The 24,492-nt window shown below is 40.0% G+C and overlaps 1 protein-coding gene and 1 non-coding gene across 4 annotated transcripts in view; one reads left to right on the plus strand and one right to left on the minus strand.

The window, feature by feature from the left end:
- Positions 1–2,299: 2,299 nt before the first annotated feature.
- The window catches only part of LOC129765416 (uncharacterized), a 121,137-nt gene continuing 98,944 nt past the window's right edge, over positions 2,300–24,492 (plus strand). The window contains exon 1 of one of the 3 annotated variants that reach the window (XM_055765726.1): positions 2,300–2,521. The gene's annotated coding sequence lies outside the window, so the exon portion shown is untranslated. Of the gene's footprint in view, positions 2,522–18,236; positions 18,365–24,492 lie in introns of those variants that run through there. The other 2 variants (XM_055765727.1, XM_055765728.1) reach the window with 2 other exon arrangements.
- LOC129771996 (5S ribosomal RNA) lies at positions 9,069–9,187 on the minus strand. The gene has a single exon (XR_008742516.1). It is a non-coding gene; the product is annotated as a 5S ribosomal RNA (ribosomal RNA).

Below are 24,492 nucleotides of genomic sequence, written 5' to 3' on the forward strand. Positions count from 1 at the left end.
GTGGGCTTCCAGTATCGAGGAAAATGTGGAAATAAAGGGTGTGTCACATCAAATTGCATCACGGAAAAAACGCTGTAGAAATTCGCCCAGTAGACCGATCCTTTTGAAAATTTTAGACAGTAAAATAAAAACTATTAAACAACTTTTTGCATTTTCTTTTTATTCATACTTCGAGCTCAAGCCCGTATGCTCGCACCTTCCTCTTTACCCCGTCCATAAGGTTCTGTACAACGTCAGGTTGTAGTTTTTGTGAACAGAAATTCATTTTCTCTTGAAGTCCGCCTCTGATTTGACAACTTTTGGGTTCTTCCGGAGGGCCTGCTTCATAATCGCCCAATATTTCCCTATTGGGCGAAGCTCCGGCGCGTTGGGCGGGTTCATTTCCTTTGGCACGAAGGTGACCCCGTTGGCTTCGTACCACTCCAGCACGTCCTTGGAATAGTGGCACGAAGCGAGATCCGGCCAGAAGATGGTCGGGCCCTCGTGCTGCTTCAATAGTGGTAGTAAGAGCTTCTGTAGGCACTCCTTAAGGTAAACCTGCCCGTTGACCGTGCCGGTCATCACGAAGGGGGCGCCCCGCTTTCCGCAAGAGCAGATCGCTTGCCACACCATGTACTTTTTGGCAAACTTAGATAGTTTCTGCTTGTGAATCTCCTCCGGAACGCTGAATTTGTCCTCTTCGGAGAAGAACAACAGGCCCGGCAGCTGACGAAAGTCCGCTTTGACGTAGGTTTCGTCGTCCATTACCAGGCAATGCGCCTTCGTCAGCATTTCGGTGTACAGCTTCCGGGCTCGCGTCTTCCCCACCATGTGTTGCCTTTCGTCGCGGTTAGGAGCCTTCTGAACCTTGTATGTACGCAGGCTCTCCCGCTGCTTGGTCCGCTGGACGAATGAACTTGACAAATTCAGCTTATTGGCGTCATCCCGTACCGAACTTCTCGGATCACATCTAAACTGCTTAACTACGCGCTTGTGATCTTTTTCATTGACGGAGCATCCATTTTTGCCGTTCTTCACCTTCCGGTCGATGGTTAGGTTCTCGAAGTATCGTTTTAGTACTCTTCTGACCGTGGATTGGACGATTCCCAGCATCTTACCGATGTCCCGATGTGACAACTCCGGATTCTCGAAATGAGTGTACAGGATTAATTCACGACGCTCTTTTTCGTTCGACGACATTTTTCCAAATTTACGAAAAATTGACAGTGAAGCATGGCCAACGTGATCTATACACTCTTATCTTATTTGAAAGCGAAAGCTGAAGATATAATTCCTAAAAATTAAATTTCTACAGCGTTTTTTCCGTGATGCAATTTGATGTGACACACCCTTAACTACAAAAAACCCAACATTGTTTGTGTTATTGGGTGTCTTTATCCTGACGGATTTAATGGCCCTCTATTACCGATTGGAATGAATTGATGGATCCAAGTTCATGTGCGTTACCTTCAGAATATACATTTCAGAAAAGAGGTTCAGTCATATGAAAAAATATGGATGTTTGACCGAGCAGGCAGTTCAGTCTTTTTATTGATGAATACTGAGTACTCAGGGCGGGCGTGAAGTTCAAAAAATTGTGTAAATACAAAACAGATCTCATTCAGTTTTGACTATTAACTTGAATGTTTTACTTGTGTTTAAATTACTTAACGTATCCACGTGGACATTTTCAAAACCCCTTTCCCCCTCACCGTGGACAAGCGTGGACATTTTCGCAACCCCTACCCCCCCCCTAGTTGTCCACGTGGTATGTGGACAGCCCCATACCATATGCATCTGCTTCCGTGGCCGAGTGGTTAGCGTCCCACATTATCATGTCGGGGGCTCGGGTTCGATTCCCGTTCTGGTCGGGGAATTTTTCGTCAAAGAAATTACTTCCGACTTGCACTGTGGTCACGCGTATTCTAGAGCTTGCCACTCAGAATGCATTCAAGGCGTGTTATTTGGCATAGAAATCCCAACTAAGTACTACTAGTAAAAAATGACGCAAGTAAGACTTGTGTTGAGTAGGCAAAAGTTTCACAGGGATCGTAAGTGTCATCCAAGAAGATGCATACCACTCTTAAAAGCTCTCCAGCCGAACATCAACCGATCGTTTCCTTAACGTGTGTTGTTTTGCGGTTGTTTTCGTATCGAAATTTGGGCCGTTGGAGCCATGACTGTGAGTTTGTATCTGTGCCGTCTTGCAAGAAATTCCTTCGCGGCACAACGACGGGGGCGGATAGGCGCATGGAAAACCAGGCACCACACGAGTCGTCTCAAGTCGACGATCACCCGAGCGATCGAATATCATGTAGCCGATGGAAGTAGATTCAGTTGAGTTTGAGATCTTGCTGTGGTTTGAACCTCCGCATCTCCGTTGTGTTGTGGCTACGTTTTGGATGTTTTTGTTTGTCTTTTACTCTCCTGTGGTAGCAAGCAAGCTTGATCACTTGATCGTAGGCTTTCGAGGTCTTGTGTGAGGTGTGTGTAAGGTGCGCGCGGGGCTGCTGTCTCCCACCCCCAACCCAAGTGTACCAGCGTGAGTATCGACGGACTTTTGGGAAATAAAATATGCGAGTGTGACTTTGTTGCGGTTTGGAACGCTATAAACAATTCAACTTGGCAGAATAAATTCATGTGCTGTGAGAAAATATGAAGATTGAGACCTAATTCGGTAAAAAAAACAACATGAAACAGAAATGAGTTCAATGTGAATCGCACGGTTTTTGGTTGTCGTTTCCAGCAGTGATTATCCCATCCCAAGAGACTTCAGTGGAATGTCGCGATTCGCTGCGTGCAAATATTTGTGTATGAGTTATGGTCTTTTTTCCCCAACGAGTAAAGAGAAAATTTCACCCAGGTGAACCTATATGCCTGGGTGAGGCCTGTGTAGCAAGCAAAAGTGCGAAATTTATTGAGCCTTACATCACCAGTATTTTTATTGCACTCCGAAATGGAGATCATGTATGCGAGCTCAGTGCTGAGTGGTGGAAGATTTGAATAAAAAGACGGTCGGTGGACAACAAAAAACTATTTTCCGGTGAACAACTTCCTTCCCTATCGGTGATGTGCGTGATTTGACGGATGAACGGAACATTCGCATGTGCCGAGATTTGATTTACGATGTCGCCGAAACTGTCGCTTTGTTTGCGGGTAGCTCATCAACATTGGCCGAACACCATGGGGATACTGAAATTCAATTTATACGATAATTCGTTGGATTTCGTCAAGGTGAAAGCCTCATCTCGTTGACTTGCGGATGACGAAAACCAGTTTCGGGGACTGGGGCTGACGGATACAACATGTTTTGGGCGCAGTAGTGGTCATCTGAATGCGAGAAACCTGACACTTGTTGCTCGATTTGGACACGAGGTTTCATCAGTGTGTTTTGCTGCTCATGCCTTCGATGGCCTGTCAACCGATCGAATGTGAATGCAGCGAGAAATTGCTTTCGAGTTGAACAGGTTGACGGGCGGCTGATAAAAAGTTGGACTTGTTTTGTGATTTTGTGAAAACAGTTCGAGTTTTATTTTAGGAGCGTACAAACGTGAAGTTTGAAATATTAACACTGTAATCAGGGGATAGAGCTTATATAGTAGCAAAACATGAACAGAGTTGACGGGTTATCAATCACGAAAGATACAAAACTTTTATTCTTCTTACTTTTAAATGACACTAGCCTTCCTACGCCGTCTCAACATTGTATTACTTGCATCGTTTTTAACTAGTACTTAGATGAGATCCCAGCTAGTACTGGTACACCATTACCAACCGGAGAAACTCTCATTGACAAAACAACTCAGACTAGAACAGGGATCTAACTCGAAGCTTTCCTCAAGACATGAGTGGCGTTAGCCACTCTACCATGGGAACTGCCACAAATACAACGCTCTCATGAAATCAATACTGAAAAGTTTACACCAGATAACCAGTAATTGGAAGAGACTTCGTTGAATTTTCGATACATTTGCACCAATTACAGTAAAACTTGTTTTTGTGCGGTTTTTTTGTGCGATTTTTTTTTGTGCGGTTTTCTGTTCTTATGCGTTTTTTTTTTGTGCGATTTTTTTTCTGCGGTAAGGTACACCGGGGCAAGTTGAAACGATTTTTTCGAAGTTCAACTAGAAAGTTATTTCAAAAAATCACTATACCACTAAATTCAAATCTGTTTGCGGCATATACAAGGTATGACAGATGACTTTCGATAAAAAAATAGGTTTCCACACTGGATATTTCGAAAAATATCAATTTTTAAATTGTATAGCTATCATATGCATTGCATCAACTTGTTACGTAGAGCGGAGTAAGTTGGAACGCGGAACTATCATGAGATTAATGTGTGGTTTCGCTTTTCGAACCACCTACAACTGATTTATGAAACCCTAAAATGAAGGAATTACATATAAACATTTGGAAAATAGGGTTTTAGTACACGTGAGATGTCAGGAAGTAGTCTGATACACACAAAATGGACACTACACACTAGAATTAATATTCGAAACAATATCATCGATAATACTATTTTAGACGCTTTTTTGTCAGAGTAGAGTCACTCAAAACGATCACTAATGAGGTTTATGGGATCAAATAATAGTCAAAACTTACATAAGTACTCAGAAAAGAAGGAGGGGGTGCCTAGTGGAAACTTGTTTAGGAATAAATCCAACTAAATCTAAACATTTTTATGCAAATGACCATTTGTTACATGTTACGTAGGGAAGAGGGAATCTAAAATAGTAAACACATTATATTATGTAATATTTGAACGACCCCTAATTGCAGAATTAACAAATTTGACTTGTATCATGCCTGTGTATACATAAATTATGTAGAACATACTGAGGAACAAAATATGAATGATTCTTATTTTTTAATTATCATCATTCATTCATACAGCAATCACCGACAAATAACATCCGACATCTGCAGCAATGTTTGAAAAATAGTCGATTTTAACTGGTTTCAACTTACCCCAGGGTTGAAAAAATCGTGGGGTGTGTTTGAATGTTCAGAGCTATGCGGAAAAAGATTTTTCAGTTTCGTTTCCTAAACCACTATTCTTTTTTTTTTTTCCAAAATATATATTTTTATCAAGGCTCATATGGCGTTAGCCTCACGGGGCCGGGAGTCCAATACTTTGACAATTTTTCTTATTATCTATGTTAGTAATATGTAACCGATTACTCGCGGTTGGCTCGAGGTTAGTATTACAAGTGTTTTCGTAATTGGGATGTTGGTGTCTCCAATGCTCTGTACGTGTGCCCGACACGGGATACTTCCTATTGGGATGCAGCTGACCATTAACCAGCAACGCCCCCTAGTCTGTACCTCATATCTCAAAGATTGTTTGCTGCGAGCCCAATGCGATAGAGATGCGCGTTTAGGTTGTAGTGATTGGACATAAGCCGAGATATCACGCGAATGAAATCACGACCTACATTCAATCCCTTGAACCATGCACTCGTCGAGACCTTAGGGATAATCGTATGTAACCAACGACCGAACTTATCTTCACTCCACATGCGCTGCCAACTTACGAGCGTGTGCTGACGAGGAATGTGAAAAAATTCGTTATAAGCAATTTGCCTTTCAAAAAGTGTGCCTTCTGAAGCACCCACCTTAGCTAGCGAGTCCGCCTTCTCATTCCCCGCAATCGAGCAATGAGAAGGAACCCATGCTAAGGTAATCTTGAATAATTTTTCGACCAAAACACTCAATAGTTGTCTTATTCTTGTTAAATAAGAAATAAGATGAGCGTTTATCAACTTTCATTGAGCGGATTGCCTCTATTGAGCTGAGACTGTCTGAAAAAATAAAATAGTGGTCGATGGGCAATGTTTCAATGATCCCCAGTGCGTAGTATATCGCACCCAGTTCAGCGACATACACGGAACAAGGATCTTTGAGTTTGAAAGAGGCACTGGAATTTTCATTGAAGATGCCGAAGCCAGTGGACCCGTTTATGAATGAACCGTCAGTAAAGAACATTTTATCAGATCTAACTTTACCCCCATATTCTGCCGAAAATATCGGCGGAATAGAATCTGAGCGTAGATGATCTGGGATTCCATGGATTTTTTGTCGCATGGACAGATCAAAAATGACAGAGGAACTGCAAAAGTATGGGAAGCAAACTTGGTTGGAGATGCCTGGTGAAGGGTGCACGTCGTGGGTAAGGTACTCATGGTATAAAGACATAAAACTTGACTGAGGAGTCAGCTGGAGTAGATTTTCGAAGTTATCAATCACCAATGGGTTCATGATCTTGCAACGGATGAGAAATCTGTAGGATAATTCTGTGAACCGAAGAGTAAGTGGGGGTACTCCTGCCAAAACTCATTCGTATGTGTCGAATGCAAACACCCCATGGCTATACGCAAGCAACGATATTGTATCCTCTCCAGCTTGAGAATATGAATCCTGGCAGCTGATCGGAAGCAAAAACTGCCATATTCCAACACTGATAATATCGTTGTTTTGTATAACTGAATGAGGTCTCCTGGATGGGCACCCCACCATGTTCCGGTAATTGTTTGGAGAAAATTGATTCTTTGCTGGTATTTCTGTTTCAAATACGCAATGTGTATTCCCCAGGTACATTTAGAGTCAAAATATACTCCAAGGTATTTGAAAAACTTAGAGTGCCTGATCGTTTTGCCGGATAGGTGAAGCTGGAATTGGGCGGGTTCGTGCTTCCTAGAAAAAACGACCATTTCGGTTTTCTCCGTAGAGAATTCGATACCCAGCTTGAGAGCCCACGTGAACAGGTTGTTCAGGGTATCTTGCAAGGATTTTTGCAGAACGGCGGGATTAGTACCCGTGATGGAAATAACTCCATTGTCTGCAAGTTGTCTCAACGTGCAATCTCTAGTTAGACAATCATCTATATCACTGACGTAAAAACTGTACAAGAGGGGGCTTAGGCAGGAGCCTTGCGGTAGGTCCATAAAACTGTATCGAGAAGATTTCAAGCTGCCATGATTGAAAAACATGTGCTTTTCTGACAGTAAATTGTACAGGAAATTATTCAGAATTGGTGAAAGTCCACGATTATGAAGTTTCTCTGAGAGAATTTCCATGGAAACTGAATCAAATGCCCCTTTGATATCGAGAAAAACGGAAGCCATTTGTTCTTTGCGAGCAAATGCGATTTGGATTTCAGAAGATAGCAGCGCGAGACAATCGTTCGTCCCTTTACCTCGGCGGAAGCCAAACTGCGTATTTGACAGCAAATTGTTCGCTTCAACCCACTTGTCCAAACGAAGTAGAATCATTTTCTCTAACAATTTACGAATACAGGATAACATTGCAATCGGCCTATACGAATTGTGATCGCAAGCCGGCTTGTTGGGTTTTCGTATGGCTATCACTCTCACTTGCCTCCATTCATGTGGGACAATATTCAGCTCCAGAAACTTGTTGAACAAGTTCAGCAAACGCTGTTTCGCCAAGTCTGGAAGATTCTTCAATAAGTAGAATTTAATCTTGTCCGACCCCGGAGCTGATTGTTACATGAGAGGAGGGCAATTGAGAATTCTACCATCGAAAAATTCTCATTGTCGCATTGGAACGGAATGTCGCGTACGACGCTTTGTGCAGGAACGGAATCGGGACAAACCTTTCTTGCAAATTAGAAAATCCAACGATCAGAGTATTCCTCACTTTCATTTGTATGGTTCCAGCCACGCATTCTCCTATTCCAAAGAGTGCTCATAGCGGTCTCCCTTGACAAACCATTGACGAACTTCCGCCAATATCCACGCTTTTTTGCTTTAATCAGACCTTTTAGTTTGGCTTCTAGAGCTTGGTACTTTCGAAACCATTCCACTAGTCCAGTTTTCCGGAATTTTTTGAAAGCGGATGATTTTTCAAGGTAGACCTTTGAACACTCCTTGTCCCACCAAAGTGATGGAGGACGACGTCGGAAAGTAGTGGCAGGTACACGTTTCCTTTGAGCTTGAAGTGCGCTTTCGTAAATCAAACTCGATATAAAATTATACTCTTCGAGTGGAGGAAGTTCATGTATTGAAGCAAGTGCTTCAGATATTATTTCTGCAAATTTTCTCCAGTCAATATTTTTCGTGAGGTCATACGCAATATCGACTGACTCACGAGAACCTGATTCATTGGCGATCGATTGGCAGGTGATCACTACCGTGGGGATCTTGGAATTCCTTCCACGTGCAATCCAGGTATAACGAAGAAGAGCAAAGTGATATGTCTAGCATGCTTGCCCGTGCAGGAGGGTTGGCTATTCTGGTTGCTTCCCCAGTATTCAAAACTGTCAATTTGAAGTTGTCGCACAGATCATAAATCAAAGTGGCACGGTTGTCATCGTAGAGTGATCCCCATGCTGTTCCATGTGAGTTGAGGTTACCTAAGATTAGCCGCGGCTCCGGCAATGCCTCGATGATATCAAAAAACTGATGGCGGCCAACCATAGTTCTCGGAGGAATATATATCGAGGCAATGCAGAGGTCTTTGCCATTGATTTGTGTCTGGCAAGCGACAACTTCAATGCCTGTCATCGATGGGAGAGTGACTCTATAGAAGGAGTGACATTTTTTTATCCCCAATAGTACGCCACCTAACGAGTCATTTCGATCGAGGCGAATAATGTTGAAATCGTGGAAATTCAGCTCGTCGGCTGAAGAAAGCCATGTTTCACAGAGGGAAAATACATCACAGTTAGAACTATGAACTAAAAATTTAAATTGATCTAGTTTAGGGATGATGCTTCTGCAATTCCACTGTATTACAGTGGTCAAATCATTGACCTCTTGCACTGAATTAGGCATCGAGGGAAAAGAACGCTGCTAAAAAACACATTTTTCTTTCAAAAATGTTCTCACAATCGGAAGCAAACATAATACTATGCTTTTAAGAGGGTCATTTATATTCAAAGCATTTAAAATGTTGTCCACCAGGTCAGAAAGCGCAAGCAAGTCAGATTGTGACTGCGAAAAAGGAACCGACGTGTTGGGTTCTGTTCCGGGGAGTGCTGAGGACCCCTGGTGCGTAGAAGAACCGCTTAAACCAGGAGGTACTTGCTTCGGTCTATTCTCAGCACGTTTGATACGAGGAAATGCCAACGACACGCGACGTTCCCAAGCGGTCACCCATCAAAGTACTGATCGCGCCCGATGTTGCTTAACTTCGGTGATCGGACGAGAACCGGTGTTTTCAACATGGTATGATCGTTGACTTCTACTATTCTTGATTATCCTTATTTGATCACCTGACGTGCGATTCTGGCGATATTTTTGCGAAAATCAGTGTTTTTGGACCGATTGAGTCAGCGCGCAAAAATGTTTGTTTTGATTTCACATAACAAGGAAAAGTAAACAAAGACGCGGATTGCGTTAAGGCATTCCAATATTCAGGTAATAGCCGTCATAAGGTGGGTTGAAAGATATGTTTACTATATGAATTTTCATCACGTCAATTCGTCATTCCTAGTGAAAGTTATGGTTTCCGTTTTAACTTACCCAGAATTTCAACTTGCCCCGGTGTACCTTATATGAAAAGAAGCATATTTGACGAAGTTATCGTCCATCTAGTTTTTTTTTCGATGGTTTATATGCATTTCAGTGCGAAAAAAGCATATTTGCGTCTCAATTATCCACTTCTGAAATCATTCCCCTCCTCCCATCATATGATCTAGGTTTTTCTAAGTTTTTTCATGATATGATATCTAACAGCATCACGTTTCGGCATGCACCTTGACGCACTAAACAGCAACGCGCAACCGAAGAGGCAAACTGTCCCATCGCAATGCAGGGAAACAAAAGGAAATTGAACAGTGAACGGCGTGGATTTGAGTTAATTTCTTGGGGGAAACTTTTTTTATGCGGTCCCTATCTACTGCACAAAAAATGTGTTTTTCAAAATGTGTACCGAACACGGTTTTTTAAAGCTAGTGAAGTTTTGCACGATTTTTTTATGCGATTTTTTTTTATGCGGTCCCTATCCTCTGCACAAAAAAAGGTTTGCCTGTATAATGTTTTCGAAAAGCTATGAAGAGTTTTGTGAGGCCTATAATGGATGAAGCATTACAGTATTTTTCGTATACCAAAGCACTAAGCATGTATGTGAATGAAGGTTTGCTAGTACTCTGGCTGATTGTTGTGAGAAATTTTACCCCGTTCTTGTCAACTTTATCTCTGCTATCAGTATAAAACTGCGTATTCCATTGTCCTGAGAACCCAAAAAAAAATGGCGGACTGCATATTATTATTGATAAATGCAAATTTTCTGAAAAACCGACCTTGTGTCTTGCGATTTTTTCCTCTACTAGAGAGAGAGACTTTAAGGATAATCATTACAGCTGTGACAATGAGGTGATAGCAACTATCCTGTCCTGGATTCCAGAAAAGTTGGATGAATTTATCAGTGATGGCATGAAAAAACTTGTTACACTTTGGGAGAAATGTGTAATGCTTAAAGGGTGACTATGTCGAAAAATAATATATGTTTGTTTGGTGCATTATTTATCAGCCTACACCCGTATGTTATTGAAAAAATCTTTCTGCGCATATGGTCGAATTTCAACAATGACGAAGTTATTATAAAACTATATATAAACAATTTTCCTAACTCTATGGTTAATAACAGTTCGGCTGAAAAGATCATAAGGTTGACGTCTAGATGGTGCCTCTTGCAAAAATCTACTTGACTATCACAAAGCATCATCTTTCAATGGATACGCGTCAAAATTTGACAGCAATCGGTCGATTGGTTCGTGAGTTACAGCATTGATAGTGAAGCAACTTTTGTTATTGTGAAAAAAATGGAAAAATCCGAATTTCGTGTATAAGAGCCCCCGCAGACTGCAGACTGCTTTGTCGGCCGATAGTTTGGTCGGCTTCTTCATCAGTACGGAGAGGAATGTATGTGCGCACATTATGCCGATTCAGTTGGGTCGGTTTTTGCACCAGAAGGTCGACCCGACCAAACTGTTGGTTGACAGAAAGTCTGTAGTATGCGGGGGCTCTAATTGCATTAATTGGGTTTCGAATTGCTTCCGCATCCACCGTATTCTCCAAATCTGGCCCTCAGCGACTATTTTCCGTTCGCAGACCTGAAGAGAATACTCGCTGGCAAGAAATTTAAGACCAATGATGAAGTGCAAGATCGCTTTAAACGCTGTATCGCCCTCGAAGGCAATTATGTTGAATAATAAAAATGAATTTTGCAAAAAATAATTTTACTGTGTTATCTTATAAACTTTTCAGCCGAACTGTTAAGGTGGAAAACCGATTACTCGCGGTAGACTCGAGTTTAGAAGGGTGGCATATTTTTTGAGGGAAAGGGTGGGATATAAGGGAATTATTACAATGTTGAGAACACACTCAATTCTAAAATCTATTCGTATATCTATTGTATATTTACATTTCAACTTATTTTACTGTTCATAGCAAGGGGACCAATTGCTCGGAATGGAAGAGAAGGAGGGTAAACGGATATAGGGACAGTTACACACGAAGATCGATAGCTTTAAGGAAACCATATACAGGGTAACTGCGATATAATGTACATTTCACTTTCAAAATTGAACGTGGTATCGAATTGTACGTTATATCGAAGCATAATAAAGAACTCAGAAACGTAGCTTGTATTACTTTATTGTGTTGCTGTTTGGGTAAGGTTGATGAATAAATTCAACTAAAAGACGAAGCTAGCCTTTCTCATGATGTTTTCCTTCGTACTGTTGATTAAAGCTTGATTCATTTAGAATCCGAAATCACAAAACCAGTTGTATTTCGGGATTGGTTTAAGGTACGAAACATGTTCTAGTATCAAAATACAGACAATTTATTGTTCTTTCAGGAAAAAATATTTAAAAAATTATGTCTTTACACTTTGAAAATGTGTACGTTATATGAAGGTAAAATGTACGTTATATCCAGTGACGATGAATCGAAGGCACGTTAAAACGAGGGTACTTTATATCGAAGTTTCCATGTATTTGGGACATATAATCAAGGTCTAACCGAGCCAACAGATCTCTCACTCACACATTGGGCTGAATTTTCGTGATTTTTTTCTCCAGATGTTAGGAATAAAGTCAAGTTTTCGGGTATTTTGGTTATTGTTAAAGTTATATTTGTAGATGTATTTATCATTTTTCGAGATATCGATACCACCAGCTGAAAAACATGGTTTCGAGAAAAACACGTTCAAAAATTCACAAAGTAATACTAAGTATAACCCTTGAGGTGACCTCATACTTTCGACTGTAGCTTTCCAACGAAATCAAATACCGAACAATTCTTTCAAGACAACATTTCTGAGGACATAAGCTTTCCAAAAATGCAAAAAAATCGATTTTTTCGAGAGACACCCCTTAAAGTATGGATGTCCACTGTGCCATGGCACGCCATTTCTGTGCCATTTTTGTTTGGCACGGCACGGCCCCTGTGCCAAATCGCACGCACTCTAGTTACAGAGCTTCAGACAAAGCTATGCTATATTATTATACAAAGCTTTACGATGCAAAATAAGACAACAGGAAAAGTAATAATAGTATTTCGTCAAACTGGAAAAGGGTCTTTTGCCAAATAATGCATAAACCAGAATGTAACATTTATCTTAGTTATAAGTGAGATTTAGAATGTGTAGTCAAAATAAAATCATTCATTCGTAATTGATGGTGTTTCACTTGAAGACGCTGACCAGTGCTAATGTTATCACTTCTTCTTCTTCTTTCTTCTTCAATGGCACTAACGTTCCTAGAGGAACTTCGCCGTCTCAACGTAGTATTACTTGCGTCATTTTTATTTGTACTTAGTTGAGATTTCTATGCCAAATAACACGCCTTGAATGCATTCTGAGTGGCAAGCTCTAGAATACGCGTGATCACAGTGCAAGTCGGAGGAAATTTCTTTGACGAAAAATTCCCCCGACCAGAACGGGAATCGAACCCGAACACCCGGCATGTTAGTTATGACGCTAACCACTCGGCCAAGGGAGCACTTAATGTCATCACTGCTTCTTTTGATTTTCGGTTTCTTCCCGATTCTGACATCCTGACAATCAAAAAGGGCTCCCAGAACACACTATCAGCGCTCGGCATAGTCATAGTGAACTGAGGATACTCAGCTGACTATCTGACTGACTATATCCGTGTTCAGTTAGAAATGACTTTTGGTTTCTTCACGCACTTTTTCCGCCAAAACGACTCAACAGTCGGTCGGGCGTTTAGTCGCTTTCCTTCTCTACGACTCGACTAACTCATTTCATTCTTCCCAGTCAATTTGTCTTCATTGCATTTTGAAGTGACTTCCCCCAAAACGAATTCATTCCTATCTCTCTCTCCCATGTATCATTTATGCATGCATCGATGCTAGAGTTCAACGTGGTTTGACATACGTTGCAGGTGAGCTAGATTTTTTTGTATCGTACACGAAAATTACTCACACGTATAAAATAGCGTGCAGTGTGTGTGCGCTATTTTTCGTCACTAAGTTGGTTAGGGGAGTGGAATATGAAAACAGTACGGAAGAAAGCAGGAGGGGAATTATTTGCTTGAAGTGTGAAAGAGACAGACTGATCACGAGCGAGCTTTTGCACAAGCGTATTATGTTTTGTTTACAAACAGAACACAGTAGACTTCCAAGACCGTTTATTTTATCTGTGAAAACATCGATTTAATGGGTTATACCGTACAGTCCTGATTTTTCACCCAACCACTTCTGTTTGTTCCCGAACATCGGAAATAAACTCCCGAATACGACTCCACATTGTCACATCGGCTTAATCCAATGTAACAGCAATGTCCGGTTATATGCCCTTCTTACTTCCACTTTTTTCAGAAAACGAAAAACGAATAGTGCGTTCGGTAGTTTGAAGTATCTGCTATAAACGTAAGAAAACACGTTTTTGTCACTATTGTAGTTTGCGAGCAGCAGTGGTTTGAATGGAACGTGGTTTGTAGTGCGCGTCGGAAATCATGTGTGACGAAAAACACGAACAACAATGCACCTGCCCATAACGTGCTGTCGGTGAAGCAATTTTTAGCCGATGAGGGCATTTCAGTGCTCGAACATGCCCAGTACTCGCCAGATCTAGCCCCACGCGACATTTTTTTCTATTCCCCAAGATCAAATCCGTGTTGAAAGGTACCCGATTTCAGTCCGTCGAAGAGGCGAAGGAAAAAGCGACGCGGCTTTTGAACGCCATCACAAAAAAAGAGATTCAGCACTGCTTTGAACAATGGAAAAAGTCACAGGTTGTGCCCGAGACACGACCGCATAGTTGACGTAGGATTCCGTTTGGCTATCTGTTAATTTTGGATATCTTTGAAGAATTACATCGTTAAACTCTTTGATAATGATTTGGTGGCCCTGGCCGTTTTGTTTGGTTGTTGGGTATCGTTTGTTCACTTCACCAGTGTTTACCGAGTGATGATAACAGAAGGATGGTAAACAGTCGTTGGATGGAACGTATCAGATAAAAGATACCGAAGTGGAACTAAATATGATGAAAACCGCTCTCTGTGAAGGTAATTTTACCTTTTCCGTTTCAAATCTGTTTTCTCTATATTAAAGTAACATGTTTTTACTGATGAGAAAAATTAAAAACTTTGTTCGATATTGGTAATTATTTTATATTACATTGGTGAGTTTAACTTTTATAACTTTTACTTTCTGAGTGTTTATTCAACCCAATACGAATTTTAATTGGACTAACAACACCCAATACTATATGTAGATCATATGGAAAATCATTTTTTTCTAATATTTCTTCGCTTTTCCAATTTTTCTCGCCGTATAAATTTTCCTTGGGTGAAATGTACACAACAAAACAGACAGTTTAAACCAAATGACACGTTCTTGAGCGGTAACACACCTTTGTTTTTATTTATGAAGATTGAAATAAATCGTTTCATATATCAAGTCATTTTTAACACAACTGCTATCATATACAATTTTACACTTACACTTGTGCTAAATTTTTCACAATACACGATCGGTCATTGATATGAAATTCCACGAAGCAACCAACATTAAAGTTCAAAATTTAAATTTTAATTGCTAGAATTTATCGTATCATTCACCTTACTTGCAATACAAAAATACCCCCGACTTGCATATATTTGCAATGCCGATTTCCCCAGGCACCTTGGTTTTGATGTCTCTGTTAGGGAACACATTTCGGTAGGAACAAAAGCTCCCCCTACTTTAATGTATTTGCAATGCCGATTTCCCCCAGTCAGCTTGGTTTAGATGTCTCACATTTCGGCAGGATCAAAAGTTCTCCTTCTTTATATGTATTTTCAATGCCGATTTCTCCCAGGCAGCTTGGTTTTGATGTCTCTGTTAGGGACCCGCCGCATGTGTCGCCAATTTCGACCAATCAGAAGTGGGTATTTCCGTTAGGATAGGGGTTGAGATTTTTCAATTGTTCGATAGTTAGTTTCATGACATATATTATTTTCTTCAATATAAAAAGTTGTTATGGAGTGCCGAAATCGATTGACGCAAAAATATCATCAATCCATCATGAAATGACCGAGCAATAAGCGTTTGAAATTGGACAACTTTCAATATGTACTCGATTTTCTATTTTCAATTTGTACCCCAGTATGTCAAAACGTCAAAACGCATGGAAAGGTGTGTGAGGAGCCAAGAAGAGTATATTGAAGGGGAGCATATCGTTGTACCGTAATTTTTAAAATATAACCGTTATTCAACAGCCATACCTCGTTTGAATGAAATATAACACACATATGTTTTTTTTCTAGTTTTTCCAAAATTATTTTCAGACCTCAAATAATATTTGTAACCAATTCGATAATAAATCCAATTAAATCGCATCATTTTATTGGAAAAAGTGACAAAACATATTTTTTTGTGGTGCTTCAGCGAATCTACCGAATTTTGACAATTCTACAGCAAATGCTTTTGTTAGAAGGGATTTTTTTAGTCGGACATTGATACGCCCAACCAGTTTTTATTTCCCGATCGGTAAAGTTATTAGGGAAAACACAGGAGAACTCTAGAGTAGTGCGGGGCAAAGGTGCACACGGGGCAAAAGTGCGCATTGGCCTGTTTGAAGCAAACGAGCTTAAAATTTTGACAACAGTGTATTGGTTTGATATATTATTACATCTGCAGCTCACACATAAACAAGATACATTTCATGAAACTGGCAAAAAGTTATGAGGTAAAAAGAGTTTTGCGATGTTTTGATCTTTTTTTTCAATTTTGGAGATGATGATTAACTTACCTAAAATAATTGGAAAGTTCAAAACTACACTGTCAAGTGTGCGTATTCGTTTTTGTGTAAAAAGTTGAAGAGTTTTTTTTTGAAAATTCGATTAGTTCAAAATTCGCTTATGGGGCAAAGGTGCGCAGTGGTTGTGGAGCAAAAGTTCGCACCAGAGTTTTGCTCTGAAAAAAAAATTCTGAAATGTTTTCAACCAAATTTTTAACGGAACCCACAAGAAGAAAACTGATTTGAAGAAATGCACTCAAATGGTCCGACAGAGCCTTCGGAAGGGAGTCTCGAATCGTCGGATTTCTGAATCAGCTCTGAGGAAGAGACTCACACTCACAGCTCTGAGTGATTTATGATTTGAATCTTCTTTTATTCACATTTCTGCTTCTGCTGGGATGTGCCAGCGAGCACCTAGGGCGATTCAGACAAGTATTTACGAGTGAGCAGTCTGAGAATCTGGAGGACCACTGCAGTGTACTGGACAAAATTTTCCATGGTATGACTCTCAAAGATTTACGTCGTCTGGCGTTTGGTTTTGCGGAAGCCAACCACCTCCAGCACGAATTCAATCAAGTAGCAAAACTGGCAGGAAGAGATTGGGATTCTAGCTTCATTAGGAACCATCGTCTGTCTCTTCGAACCCCACAACAGCGCAACCAAGCAACAGCACTCCAAGGCAGAGCGTCGGAATCCTCAGGACCGAATCCAAGATGAGGAAGAAACATAAATAAATGCTTTAAAAAAAATCTAAATGAATTTCGAATGAAAAATGTTTTTATTTTCACCATGTATTCAATTCTATAACGATTATGTTTCGTTTACGTTTATGTTTTCACAATGAACTTCAAATAAATGTTGTTTATTAACAATGAGTTTCAAATAAATCAAGTGAAGGTGACTATGCATCTATAAACTTGATCTATATTAATAAAAATGATTTGATGTTCGTTACTCACGATTTAACTCAAGAACGGAGCAAGGGATTTAAACAGTCAACATCAGGATTGATGCGTCTTAGTCTGCATCAGGATTATATGTCAAAAAAGAAATTATATACCGCGAGTATAGATTATGAATTATTGTTATAGAAATAATTTCTGTGGGAACTTGAGTGTTCGAAATGATTTATATCAAAATATCAATTGTGGGAGGGACGAAGTTCGCCGGGTCAGCTAATCTGTTAATAAAAAAGAATTATGTTTCAAATGTTGGACATTTTCAGATATCTTATATTGTCAGTCTCCTCTCTCCCAAAAATGTCCACGTGGTATGTTCGGCCATAACACCCACTCATCTCCACCCATAAAACATCACACAGCACCCCCCTCCTCTCCACTGGGTGGTGTCTACTCACTCTGGTAATGATGTTTCTTCCGCTGGTAACGATATAGCATTTATTTTTGTTACAAGTCACCTCAGAAGTACAATTCAATAAGTGCGCACCTTTGCCCCCACTATGGGGCAAAAGTACGTATTTGCCTTTTACTAGTACTTCTACCAAAACTCGACTTTATCATATCAGATTATTTTCAGACACAATTCTCGTTCAAGATTTTTCAACCACTTGCAAATTTGGTTTTATTTGCTTGATTAATTCTCGAGTAATGCAGAAATTTGTGTTTTATTGGTATGGCAGTCCCCCCTTAGAGAGAGGAGGGGTATCTAACCACCATAGAATTATTTATTGCACCCTTAAACCTCCATATGCCTAATTTGGTTTCATTTGCTTAATTAATTCTCGAGATATGCAGCCCCCCCCACCTAAGAGAGGGGAGGGAAGAAATCTCATCACCATAAACACATTTATTGCACCCTAAAGTTTCCATATGCCTAATGAGCTTGAGCTTGGGTAAACTGTACAATTCGTAGTTGCTCTCCGTGATTGACCTGAACCAACCAAACTGCACAAAGAACACACAGAATGACGCTTGGGACTAGCAAATCATTCTCATTGTGCAAATTTCGGTGATTCGAGCTTTGAATGGTCAATAACGACGCCGGCCACGTCCTTACAGTCACCAGGGGAAGGGAAGGAATGTTAGTATGATATTCGCCGCCCGAAGGCCAGAAGGGTCGCCTCTATAGCGTGGTTCCCTAGCGTTTATCATGGAAGGGATAGTTGTTAGTGGGAGTGGTTCAGAAAAAATCAGGATTCACTGCGGTAAGTGATGTCTAAAATCTTCAATTTGATTTTTTTTTAATTTTTAAATTTTTAATTTGTAATTTTTAAAATTTTTTAATTTTAAAGTTTTGATTTAGTAGGATTTTTTAGTAGATTTAGTAGATTTAGTTTAGGATTTAGTAAGAAACTCGCTGTCGCACTCGCGGATAATCGAGGTTCCACTGTAACTCTTCACTCTCCTTTAACACGATGAGTTCCATGTTGGCTATTGGGGGTCGACATTGAAATTTCTGTCCGGCACACTGAATGGCACTTGGGAGTAGCAAACCAGTCTCATTGTGCAAGTTTCGGTGATTCAAGCTTTAAATAGTCGATAACGACGCCGCTCGAAAGCCAGAAGGGTCGCCTCTATAGCGTGGTTCCCTAGCGTTCATCATGGAAGGAATATTTGTTAGTGAAGAGAGGTAATAATCAGAATTTACTGAGGTAAATGATGTGATTATGTAAACGCGAACTATCGATCACGTGTCACAACAGAGATAGGTATCCTGAAAAGGAAAACCTGTTAAATCAATTGGGCCGGCTATATACTCTATAATTTATCAAGATTACTTTTTATCGAGATTCAATCGCGACGGCGAAGAATTATTTTCGAGAAACCTGAGAAGGTAACCGTGAAAAACACTTCGAAATAATTCGACCCGGCGATATGTTTCGTTATCTATTCTTAGAATCAACAAACTGAACACCAAAATAATTTTGTACATACACATTAAACATGAAATTATAAACATACAATCTGCTACATGGAACATTAAATTAGAACCAAATGTGTCATCCGCAACTATCTGCCAGTTCTATCATCTCTCCGGGAAAGCAGCCAGTTAATGATTCCTAACGAGATTGGAATCATTTCCAGGATTCCTGTTAGAAGTTCATTCGCCAGAAACAAAACCCGTGATGAACACTTGAAAATTTTAAATTTAAAGTTCTATGTCAAATTCAGCTTTCAAATTAAGAGCGACGTATGAATAAATGAATAAAGCAGTAAATTGACATTTGGATTTGAGTAAGTGTCAATGTTATCGCGAAGCTTTTTCGTGAGGCGGAAAATAATGTAATGAACATAAGAGCAATCAGAAAGTGTGTTATCCAATTGGGCTGAAAGAAACCAATTTTTAGCATTTTACATGTGATGAATTGTAGTGTTCGAAAATAAAAAAATTCAAAAGTGCGTGGATAAATAAGTGAGAAAAAAAACTTAGCTGAATCTACTGTCTGCTCTCTCAGCCACGCCAATGTTTCCTCCGGTTGTGATACATTCACTATGACGCATTAACTTTGAACTCGTTCTGGAAGGTACACACACAAACCCTTGTATATTGGTATGTCCGAATCTACCACACGAAACAACCAAACCGCCGCGCGACAAGAGAAAACACTACAACACTAAATCAAACACGCGATCGATAGCACAACGAAAACGATGGAGTGATCACCACCACATATGAAGTATGAAAAATGGCTTCGTCCAATACTTCATTTCGCCATTTATTTTCATGTTAATTTCCATGATTTGTGTAGAAAATTTCATTGTTTTCCATTTTACACGAGAGTAAAGAGCTCACTCCCGGCACCCTTCAAACAACGTAGGGCACAAACTGCGCACTTTCCGTCTGGAACGTTGCAAAATTCCCCCGCTCATCACTGTGATTGAAAATAAGACATTTTCGATTTCACAATTCCACATTCCACATTCCTATTCACAACTATATTTGAAAAAAAAAACACCACTTTACAATAACAACAGGAACGGAGCACAGGAACATTTTGCACAGTAACAAGCAACTTCAAACGAAAATATACACGGAGTAAGGGGACACACGTCCGCTCCCGATAACTATCCGATTGAAACTCCCTAAAGTTTCCATATGCCTAATTTGGTTTAACTTGCTTGAATAATTCTCGAATAATGCAAGACTTTGTGTTATATTTGTAAAAGAGGGGGGTGGGGTATTTAACCACTTTAAAACCTGCACACGGCAAATTCCGTTTCATTTGCTTGATTAGTTCTCGAGAAATGTAGAAATTTGTGTTTCATTTGTATCGAAAACCTTCCCCTGCCCCAAAAACCCCTCCATACCAATTTTCATGTCGATCGGTTTAGTAATTTCCGAGTCCATAACAATCAGACAGACAGAAACACTTAAGACAGAAAGACAGAAAGACAGAAAGACAGAAAGACAGAAAGACAGAAAGACAGAAAGACAGAAAGACAGAAAGACAGAAAGACAGAAAGACAACGTCTATAAATTGTTATAATTCCTCAAAGGTGTCATACTCTCGCATTCCTCTCATGTGTTGCTTTCGAATCAAGTTTATCTTCGCTATAAATCGCTTCAATCCAACCTCAGTACGCCTCTCAGAACACTGAGCCAAGATCACGTGTGTGACACAATACAACCACAGTTCACAGCTTTTTTACGACAAACACTCGACAGTCGTGTTGAGTCGTCGTTCATCTGCCGCTACTCGTGACGGCCCGGTCCTAATGAGCGCCGATCGTTCGATTGGAAACTAATAATTGTCCCTCAAATTCCGATTCTCGCCTAACGAGCAAATACACAGTTTGAATACGCTGCTTATGAGGGATGATTACGCCATCGATCTCGTCGCGGAAAATAAATAAAGAAAAAAAAAACGAAGCGATACCTGTCTGCCTGCCACAGGTCGTCCAGAGGAGATGATGATCAACATCATCACCAGCATCATTCGGTTGAAGGCAGTCAAGCGCGAAAAAGGCACTTTTGTTGCTCGCTGCTCGGATGCTGGAGGGGTGGCAAGGCAATGAGAGCCGAAGGTTCGTCACCTGTTGGGGTCATTCGGTGAGGCGAAGAATGCTCATATTGCTGGCTCTGAGTTCTCACAAGATTTCTGCGTTAGCTCAATATGCAGGTGTAATAACTCTTTGCCAGATGATACGAGGTGGGTTGCTTCAGGCCGCCTGTATGATTACATAAAACAGCTTGTTTTGATAGTCTAGCTTTTGGGCTTACCCCTTAGGCTTACTTTCACCTACTATTCGCCCTACGGGTGTTGTGGCAATTCGCGATTTGTGGAATTGCTGAAGGTCACTTTGAAGCTGGATCGAGGTGGCACTCGGACACATCAATCGTTCGGGTGATGAAGATAGCGTGTGTATGCTGGTGTAATTTAATTCACTTGAAAAACTTTAACGAGTGTTGAACCAGGAACTCGTGCTGAGCCACCTGTGCTGCGATATGCGAATCTTTCACCTTGACAACGCGCAATCACACCTCACACTACCCTATCAGCACCGAACCACACAGTAGCACACACACACACACTCATCGAGTCGCGTTCTAGTTTCGATAACCTTGAACTATAATGCATTCAAAACGATCCAGTCCACCATCGACACGGCGATTCCAATGTGATTTAGAAAAATAAACATCAATAGCTAATGGCTGTTGCTATCAAACGACGCGCGTCCAGGAGGGGAAGGCCAAAACGCGCCAAACCGCTCACCTGACTTGCTAAGTAACTTACGCTCGTTCATTCGATGGAAAGAAGCGCCGATTTCAGTTGAAAATGGCAGATTTACTTGGCTAGACCACCTAATATAGAAATAGCAACACAGTGCTTGATTTCTTCAAGGTTGAAATTTTATTTGGCTTTTGTTAGACACAAAGAATGCGATAGTGTCGGAGATTATTGTTTTTGTGTTGAATTTGTTGCCCTCAACACACGGCAACCGGTGTGTCGGATTAGTGCGTACTTTAGTTATCACGTGGTGCTTTTAATTATTCGGTTGCGTTCAGTAAACAAAAAAAATATTACCCGCTATCTCCAACTTGTGGAGGAAGGACTTGTTGAAAAATTGACAGAACACACATAATCGTATGAATGAATGTGAATTTTTATTTTAGACTGAGCAGGATGTTCGAAACTTTTTTTTAAAGACGAGTCAAACGCTATTTCGCTCGTCTCGTTTGTCAAGCGTCAAGCTCGACGAGAAACAGTCGAGCAGGTCGTCTTACTCGACCGCTAGTGAACTATTCTGGTCGTTCTCTTCGAGTGAAGTTTGTTTTGATTTGCAAGAATCAACAAGACAAACGTTGATTTGAAGCGTCGGCATCACATTGTTCCACGTTTGTCTTCAGAAATTGTTATGCAAACTCAGATAGAATTATCCAAGCAATGTATGTAACTGAAACTATTAATTTTAATCCGAAAATTGGTAATTTTTTGTGATTATTGAAATGGACATTCGCAAAACAACACAATCAAATGTAATCACCAAATGAGATGTGAACATTGAACTTCATATTCAGGTATGTCAGGTGATGATTTCATATGTCTTATCACGGCACGGAAGCTTGAACAAAAATGAATAATACCTAGCTAAATCATTGAGCGATGTTTGAACAAACATACATTCTGATTTATATTTTTATATTATACGCTTCAATCATCCTACCTAAGGGGCTGTCCACATGCCACGTGGACAGAAAAAGCACGATTTTAGACTCCCCCTCCCGCTCCGTGGACAAGTGTGGACATTGACTGTACCCCTCCCCTGTTTTCCACGTGGACATTCTTCCATACATTATTGGGGAAAAAGAAATAATTGCATTGTGTCTATATTCAATTTTAAATTAGTCTTATTTTTTTGTGTTTTTATAATGATAAAAAAAAACAAACAAAAAAATTATTAATGAATGCAACAAACAAAGAACAACAAAAGATTTTTTTAATGTGAAATGTCACCTTGACAACGAACGTAGACATGAAATTGTCAGGGGTTAGACATCAATTGAATATAGGCTACCCAAAATCAAAATCAATATGGCGTCATTTGTTTATCAACATATCATTCACGAGGATTGAAATCGAAAAATGCGCTGCTTTATTCTAACTGCATGAGCGATATTCATATTTCGGTTTCACATGGAGGTGTTCACATTTAACATGGAGTTTAAAGTTAGCCACTATTCGACTATATAACCGCACCGAGTTGTACACAACAGTAATTGATTGATTGATTGATTGAACCAAAATGATTTTTTTCGCATTGAAAATTTGTTTTAATAACAAATTTCTAGCGACCATTCTGCATTGAATATCCAGATTTCTTTCGGAGTGCTCGTGAGGCACAATAACACTAGACAATTCTTGACTCGGGCAGCGCATCTTTCTTTCGATGCAACGTAAACTGTTTCACTTCCGGAGCCTGCAGCATTGAAATCGTTTTATTCGGATCATAATGCTTAATCCTATTTTGAAAAGAAAAAAATGCGAACAGGCTTTATTAGTAGTGGCGGTTGTTTTCTATTCTTTGATTGATGTGCACCTCTTCCTACTAATATATCTTAGATTTTGAAAATATGTGAAATCGTTGACTGCAGGAAAAGCTCGGTAATGGCAATTGTATGAAATGGTGGGTTAAAGTGGCTAAAACAAAAATTCGTTCTTTTCCATCTCATTTGTTCTAATGCGTATGGAAATCTATTTAATCATTCATGTAATAATTCCACTATGATAACTGATATTATGCCCAAAATATTACTCCTTCAAAATCACTTTTCGAAAACATTCGAGAGAACCAAAGATAAATGCATATCTGCTTTTCTAATGGTACCGTTTTACGGTAGTAGAACTGCACAATCTAGCAAAAACAAAATTGTAATCGTAAAATCACAGCTGAATGGCAGGCAGTGGGATCACGAGCAAATATGCGAGAAGCTCTAGCAGATGCATAAAAAAAAGCCTCTTGAAAAAAAAACACGAGTGTTGTACTAACATGAACTAATTAACGGAAAACCCACTTGTAACATTCCAATCTTTCGTTCGGTAGGACAAAGTGATCCGAAAAAAAACCGCCAGTGCTGAGCATGCCTAACTCAGGTGTATTAAAGATAACGTCGGAAAATATTCGGGAACTAGAGTACTCAGAAAAGGTGGACTGAATCTGGTTCTTCTATTACACAAGTGCAGGTATTAAGGTTTCGATAGCACTCGTTTCCCTAAGTCCTTCCCAAATTATTTAGATAATCCTCCAAATATTCGGGTCATTTCATCATGTTATCAACACCCTACACGTACTCTGCAGATAAAAATGTATCAGCAGTTCGCCATGTCAAATT

Source organism: Toxorhynchites rutilus, chromosome 2 (assembly GCF_029784135.1).
Source record: "Toxorhynchites rutilus septentrionalis strain SRP chromosome 2, ASM2978413v1, whole genome shotgun sequence".
Lineage (NCBI taxonomy): Eukaryota > Metazoa > Arthropoda > Insecta > Diptera > Culicidae > Toxorhynchites > Toxorhynchites rutilus.